Here is an 8,278-nt window from a genome sequence, read left to right as displayed (position 1 = left end):
AAATGTATTTTGCATTTTACAAATAGAAAATACGTTTGGAAAAGTATTTTAAATAAAATACAAAATGCTTTTTTCAAGAAAGTATTGAAATGCTAGAGAAGTATAGATATTTATTATTTTGTATTTGCATTTTAAATGCAAGTGTTTCAACTAAATAACATCTCTGGTCATATCGCATTTCGTAGAAACGAATAAACAGAAATTGGAAATTTAGCATAGTGTAATAATAAACAGTGCCGGCCGTTTTATTTTCCAATTGTAAGTTATAAGTGTCAATTCATGCAGGCGTTATGATTTTTGTTCTTTTAATGCACACCTACTAAGAAATGTAAATTGCTGTGGAAATGGAAATAAAGCTGCACGCAGTTTTACTGCAGTCAATTACTTTTAAGCGTGACTTAAAGATAATAGTTACTTGCCGCGACGGCTTTTTCAGTCTTTGAATACCTATAATTTCGCAGGCAACGATATGCACATATGTCATTATAGTGTGGTGATAATATAGCTAATAAAATGACACACAAAAGTAAACTTGTAACAATGTAACTACTGTAGGTTAACCAATAATCACAATGTATTAAGTGAATTTTTCTTGTGCGGTATTTGAGCTTTAACCATTTAAGGAGTAAAATGCTAGAAAAGGTTAGACTTTACGCAAGAGAGTAAAGGTTGTCGCTTAATTAGCCGTTACGCCAAGACCCTGGAGACAACAGATAATTCGTCACCCACTTTTCCGTTAGAAATGACATCGTGTGGCATGAAAGGTGCTTTTTAATTTTTACACGTGGCGATGACACTTTTACCATGTCTAAAACCAGTAGTTCTAATGAAGAGGATATGATAGTAATGGCTACATCATTAAAAATAAAGAAAAGGGAAGCTATCTCTGCTTTGACCCTGAACAACTGCCAAAATTTTGCAAAACTGTAAAACATATATACGCCTAACAGGTTTTGACAAGATAATGTCGGTCATCATCAGCCTGTGATGCGTTCACTTGGCCACTTCATAACGTCACGTCACGTGACGTCACGGTTTACACCGTTCCCTGGCGGACAGGGTCGGAGACCCGTAATCTCTTGGAGCCGTGCCCTGCTGGACTTACGATCAATTGTTGTCTATGCATGTACATTGTTGTTATCCCATCCGTGTTTTAACGGGACGGAACGGAATGGTACCGGACGAACAAGTGTGCGACAACCTTTACGGACCGGAATTTATCGCCTCTTTGCCACGCTGTTATCATCATTATAAGGTCCTTTAACCTTAAGACTGGTTGGACATGTACTTCCATTTCTTTCTATCTTAAGCAAATTTTCGCATTTCTCGAAATCCAGAACTCGAGCTAGAACTGGGGTCTACCTATGCCCCTCTTAACTCCTAATATTTCTTTATCTGACCCTTCAGTTCATCTGCTAGCCACGAAATCCTTTACCAACTTAAAATGTTACTAAAAACTAAGCCCATCTCAATATACACTAGTTTTGAAGAGATTTCACTATAGTTACTCCAGATACCCTTATAAGTCTCCGCTGCTAAAGTTGCCAGGAAGTTTCAAAGACTCTCGACCTCTCTTTCTATCCTTCATTTATGCATAGTTCTCAAGGGGTTAGTTGTACAATATTGCAAATTTCTGGTGGTCTTTGTATTATAATGAATTTTTATTTATTTATTTTTTTTGATAGAGAACATCGAGTTCTCTTTTAATCAAGTAAGCTCAAGAACAACCGATTGCACTATGTAGAGAATTGTATCTTTTGGTTCTTGCCGTTCTAAAGTGACGTCCGAACTTTACATATACCTATTGAAATATAAAGTTACGGTCATTATCGTAAATTAAACTTTTCAGACGTATTTCAAATCCTTGCTCGATTAGTTTGAGAGAATATTTACTAAGAACCCAACAATGGCCTCCATATAGATCAGGTCGATCGAAGGTTATCCGAAACCTGAAATAATTAACACGTTTTTAGCTCAGAAAAGGCTGGAACGTACATAGATATGTAATTTGGAACTAGTATGAATTATGAAACAGCAAACCACACAAAGATTATNAAAAGTTGGTCTGTGTTCTGTCGGAGCTGCAGGCGACGCGCTGATGAGATCCAAAAAGATTGAAATCGCGATCCGCGTCTGGCAGTTTCGACAGAATACAGACCACTTCAAATTATTTTATTTATTTTATTAAATTAAATTGTTTAAACCATCAATGACTACAGGTGAACGAAGTTCCTTAAAAAGTAATGTGTAATATTTTGTAGTGAGATAGGTACCGAAAGGTCCTTCACAAGCAATATTACTTGAAGATTATCTTTTGCGGCAAAACGTGCACCCGCATCTGAAGCTTTCGTATTCGAAATTGTATCGTGAGTTCGGGAGTTGTAAGTTTGCCGCGCGCGCGTGAAGTGCTAAACGGCGTAATTTCTAATTAAATTTTGAAATTTAAACAAGCTCTTACGTACAGAATATTTGCCAGCTAAAATGAACACGTCGCGAGCATTGTTCTGATGATGAAGAAAGTGTAGCTTTCGTGTTGTGTAAATTATGTAGTTGTTTGTCGGGGAGGGAGCAAGTAGCGCGAAGGGAGTTGAAGTCTCAGCACGGAGGCGATATCCGGAGATGGAAGTAATGCCATGCCGTCTCGGGTGCTACAATGACATAAAAAACTTTTCTTATTCTTCCACTTAAGAGAACGACAGCTTTGTCAGATTAAAATAAGTTCAAACGGGCCAGTGCTTTAGGGACGGCAGTACTTTTTTTTATTTAAAATTTTGACGAATTTTACCGTAATTAGGGTGTTTCTGAAATAAGTGAAAAGCTTTGGAGGGTGCTAACTAGATGCAGTAAGGAAGAAATAAGAATAAGAATTGATGGGTAAAGGTCTAGATGATGGCCCCCACCACCTTCGTAGGGGTGGGGTGGGGGGGGGTCGAAAGAGGAGGTCTCCCCCACCACTGTACCATAAAAAGTTCGTGGCGGTCTCACCCCCATAAAAAGTTATGGGGCTTAGATGATGGCCCACAGGGGAAGGGGGGTCGAAAGAGGGTGCTCACCTGAGTAAAACCCCATAAAAAATTTGCGGCNATACTAGGGTCAATTGAAAAGTCCCCGGCCTGACACATAGATGGCGGCACCAGAACTAAATCCATATGATTTTCAGTTAGTCCTAACCTTCAAAAGACGCGTCTATAAATTTGACGGCTGTCGGATCATTAGTTTGTGAATTATAGTATATGAAAATTGTCAAAATAATCAACTTTCAATCCCCATAACTTTTTATGAGGGTGAGATCGCCGCAAATTTTTTATAGGGTTTTACTCAGGTGACCACCCTCTTTCGATCCCCCCTTCCCTCTTTCGATCACCCCTACCCCCAATTACCACTTTCATTACTGCTTATGACGAAAAGTGCAGTATGACTCCAGAAGATTCAAAAATATTCTATTCATTCGTAAGAAGTTTAACTACAGTCTTTTGAATTTAGTTTGTATAATCTTAGGATATGAATTCCAATTGGGGGTTACCCTTTAGATACTAAAATAACGCTCATTAGACTTACAATATAATTTTTGAAGAGTATTCCAGTTTTTATTTTCGGCAAGACGAAGGAAGTAGTATCATTATTGATATTACTTTTAAATAGGTATGTACGTAGTCAGGAAGCGAATATATTAGGAAATAAGTTACAGCCAGAACTTATTGTTTTAATATGCACCCATTCTGTGAAGGTTTGAAAGTAGGTAACAAGTTTTAATCATAACCAGAGAGTAACTAAACAGAGGAAAAGGATAATGGAGAAGTTATTAATTAACGTTTCAGGGTTTTCTCATCGTTGGGTTGCAAAACATAATTAGTCTTGAATCCCTTAAAACAAATAACTTGTTTCAAACTTAAAATAGTCTCATAATAATAATCGTAGAAGTAGGTATACCTATATTATCTTCATTTAATTGAAATTGTAAATTGCAGATTTTATAAATTATATATAAGGGGGTGGTAATGGAGCTTGGGTGCCTACAGACGTGGCGAACGCGCTCTGTTCATAGAACTAAATTGTATTGTTTTTTTTTCCTGTCTAATTTCATTTTTGATCAAGTAATCAGCTTGTGACCTTTGATGGGTTGACCCGGGTCATCAGTTGGAGCGAATACAAAAAAAGGCAGAATAAAAAGTTAACTAAAAAATAAACAGAATAAAAAGAAAATGAAGAAAACAGAATAAAGGAAATTAAGAGAAAAATGAAGACGAGAATGCTTGGAACAGAAGCTAGATAAATTTTAAATAAAGGAGACGGTACTAGAAGAGCTGGAGATAGAAATATAAGTGGGAAAACAAGCAAAGGAACAAAAGAAAATGATAAGGAGATTGGAAATGGAACTGAAAAAGAAAATAAAGGAAGAGGAAAACAAAACCTGATGTTTTTTGGAATAGAGTTGAAAGAGAATTAAAAGAAGAGGAAGTTGGTTGGAAAAATACATAAAAGAGAAAATAGGGCTGAAGGTGAAAGTAAGAGAAGTATGGAAAGTTAAACGCAAAAATGGAAAAGTGGGAAGAAAAGCTACAGGTAGTTAAAAACAGTAAAAGGCTGAGAGGCACGGAGGTTTATATAAAAGATGATATAACTGTGGAAGAGAGAAGAACAAAGAACATTGTTAATAGTACTGTTAAAGTTGGATACAAAAAGTTAATAATGGATGAGGTATGGGATAACCGGACATTTCGTAGAAAATGAGAAAAACCGGCATTATAGGAGGCAGAATTTTTATTCTATTTGGTTCGCCAAGACAATTTTCTTATGAATCTTTAAGAAAACGGAACGACATTTTCTAGGTGACACCAGTTCGATTCCGGGCTCGTCTGCCCTAGTTCAAGTTTTTCTGTGATTTCTTGGGATCGTTTAAGCAAATGCTGGAATAGTAACATTCTTCTTTCTTCATATTATCCGTCTCATTTTCATCACTCCAACCACGAACCACTCAGTTCCATGATTCCTAAATAGATACTGAAGAGGGCCTTCCATCAACCTTTCCGAATAGTCCATCTGCATTAATAGCTGGTGGAAATGAAACACTAAATGATGAAAAATGATTGGACCATTTGATTGTGAATTCTGGAGGTGTCTGGAATACGAATTTATTTGTGAGCGCTGCTGTTTCGGCAGTGTCTAATTTAATTTTTTATTATTCTCATTAATTTGCACCATCTGGACTAGTTTACGACGATTCGCCACCCTTGTCTTTCACTTGGGGTGGAACGATACCTCCTGATAAAACCATCACCGTAAACCACCCTCGCTGACTCCTAATCAATTAAGATTCTCAATATTCTTCTTCTGCTGCCTGATAATAATACAGGGAAGAGGAACGGTACAAAATTATTAGTTGGCTGAAGGAAGGTGTCAGGGCTGACGAAATAATACGGGGTTGGCGCAAGCGCGCGTCTAAAAGCGCACCGATCGTCAGCTGCTTTCAGTTTTACCGCGCTCTTCGGAAGTGTTGGCTGTTCAGCCTGCGATTGCTTGTTGCGCGTGCAATTCTCGCGATATCATAAAAGCTGCGGCTAGTTTCGTAAATACAATAAACAAATTTTATGAGAAATTAAAGTACTTTAGATAACGTAGGTATATATTTTTCAATATTTGCTGATTACAAGGTAAAAATCTTTTCGTGTCTTGAAGTTTTAGGTCGCTTTTCATTGTTGAATGAAGTGAAAAAAAAGGACAAGTTTTGCATGATTGGACGTATTATTTATTATTGAATAAACTTCGTATTGCAATATAAGTAATTTTTACAATTCTTGTACAATAAATATACATTACCTATTAATGGTCTTCAAAGTTTTGGTTATAAACCTTAAGAAGAAGCTTTAGCCATAAAAATAGTCAAAAGATGGTTTCTTTAGCAATAATTAAAAAAAAAAGAGCTTACTAATTTTTTATTAAAAATAGCATATACCTAGTTGTAAACAAATTAAATTTTAAATATTAAGGATTACTAAACATTGACAATTTTATTAAACAATTTTGTTGTTGGTAAACTAAGAAAATGAAACCTTAACTAAAGTCACAAGAAGTCTACTACTTTATTGTTAAAAATTACCAACATGACTGTAGATATTCTTAAATTGGAAAAAGTTTATTAATTTGAGCGTGTCATTGTCAGGACTAAAACGTGTTTTATATATTCAAGTTTTTCTTTTTCTTAATATATAGTAGATAACATATAGTACGTGTTGAAAGTATGTTATTGTGTAATACTGTAAAATAATGGTACATCTGTAAAACGTAATTGTTTGGAAAAAAATTCACCTCGAAAATATGAACAGTAACGTACGTATTTTCCATTTCAACCATTGAATGCATTTGTTTCCTATATTGGCGACTGTAAACAACAAAAGGTTACAATGTGTACTAGATAAAGGAAAATGACTTTTGTAATGCAATATACGATACATGGGTAATTAAAGAGTAAATAAAAAACACTGTGAACGGTGGTTGTTGCTCTTTATATCTGTCAGTACGGAATCAGAGTTAAATTATGTTGTTGTTTAGCTACAAGGGTTCTTCCCCTCTTGCAAAGGGTAGAAAATTTTATTACGGTGTGATTTAAATGTCTTTCAAACATCAAAGCATTTAGGTTTCTTAATGCCTGTGCCTATTGTAAACGTGTAATCTTATAAATGGGCGAATTATTTTAAGTGGTATTTTGTGAGAATAAGAAAATTAATTAGAAGAGTAATTTGGTACATTTCAAGTTGAAATATGACAAGTTTATGCTGCTTAAGTGTTAATGTAATCTAATTTTTATGTATCGGGTCGATGCAGGGTTGGATTCTTTCTATTTCTACAAAAATTTTTTTTGTTTAAAAAAGAATTTCTTTAATTGCAATATTTATTAATTGTTGTTTTCCTGATTGCTAATAAAACTTTTTTTTAACCCTCATACATTTTGTGATTTGCAGTTAATTTTGTTGGAGCAGTAATTGTTTATTTTGTTAGGTTACGTTAATTAGTTAGTATTAAAAGTAACTGTGATTGTTTTTTGTTGCAGTGAATCGTAGAAATACAGAAAATTACTGGCGTTGCAAGCAGTAATTTCGACTAGTTGAAGTGAAAATTAGCGAAGACATTATCGTGTTGGTTTTCGCGAACGGTATAGATAAACTTAAAGTTTCGTCGATTTCGAACTTTTTAAATGTGTCGTGAATAAAACAATTATTGACTGAACAGTCGACTCGACTCGATACGTTTGTCGTATTCGTTAAGGTGTATTGTTTTGTTTCGTTTCGTCTACGACCCGCGGACCTTGAGACCTAACGAAGACCATGTTGCGCCGCACCTTTGCCCTGACCTGGCTGCTGCTTTTCGGCGGATTTATCAAAGGTAAGAAAGTTGCTTGAAACTCTGCCAATGTGTAAAGTCTTCGCCAACTTTATCCTTTCCCGTTTCCATGCCGAACTTTAATTTATTGACATTTGAATGCGATCCGTGTAACCGTCTGACTTACGACGTCAATTATTTAAAGTTCGACCGGATTCTGGAATAAAAAGTTATCGGGATGTTGGCATTGGTAATAAGATAAAAGAGATATAAAAGTATCTTTAAGTTAAAGAAGAAAGTCTTCTGGTTTATAATTTTTTCCCGGAATAAACTGAAACAATAAGGGAGCGTTATTTAGGTATGACGTAGGCAGAATTTTGCTGATTTTAGATCCCCCTAAGAATAAATAGTAATATCGTGGACTTCCCCTTCAACAGACGATGAGTTTTATCCACTTAACTCCAAAATACACACCTTTACACTCGACGCACGTTTCGCCAACTAAGTTGGCATCATCAGAAAATGATTGAAATTGTTTCTAACGTTAAACCGACGTTACTTTGTTAGCGTCATCACCTCAAGTTTTTTTGTTAAGACGGAATATTGTTGAAAAGCTCGTTATGTCGAAAAGACAGTTCTGAAGTAAATTAGGTTAAATCTAGCTCAGCAAATAAATAAAATGAAGGTAGACGGCAGGAAAACGGGATCCCAATCGGAATTTTCTTAAGTTTTACACTTTTAAAATGAAACTGCCCCATAAAATAAAATGTCAATAAAATGAAGAGCGATTTATGATTATTGACTCTTACACAATGCAGTTTAGTGGAGCTATGCTAAAATTGATTGATTTTTATCTCTTCTTTTCTTGAAACATTTAGGTACGTACTGAGTGTCACAAATTTTTACTATCTAACAAATCACTAACGAAATGGTGAAAGCACATGTGGTGTTTATTTTGATT

The 8,278-nt window shown here is 35.4% G+C and overlaps 1 long non-coding RNA gene across 1 annotated transcript in view; it reads left to right on the top strand.

Moving 5' to 3' along the window:
* LOC108736628 overlaps window positions 1-7,376 on the top strand; it is a 14,374-nt gene extending 6,998 nt beyond the window's left edge. Inside the window, exon 3 of the long non-coding RNA XR_001937759.1 lies at window positions 7,049-7,376. This is a non-coding gene — a long non-coding RNA (uncharacterized LOC108736628). The remainder of the gene's footprint in view (window positions 1-7,048) is intronic.
* The last annotated feature ends 902 nt before the right edge of the window (window positions 7,377-8,278 follow it).

Source organism: Agrilus planipennis, unplaced genomic scaffold, assembly GCF_000699045.2.
Source record: "Agrilus planipennis isolate EAB-ADULT unplaced genomic scaffold, Apla_2.0 scaffold148, whole genome shotgun sequence".
Taxonomy (NCBI): domain Eukaryota; kingdom Metazoa; phylum Arthropoda; class Insecta; order Coleoptera; family Buprestidae; genus Agrilus; species Agrilus planipennis.
This window is presented reverse-complemented; position numbering and strand designations above follow the sequence as displayed.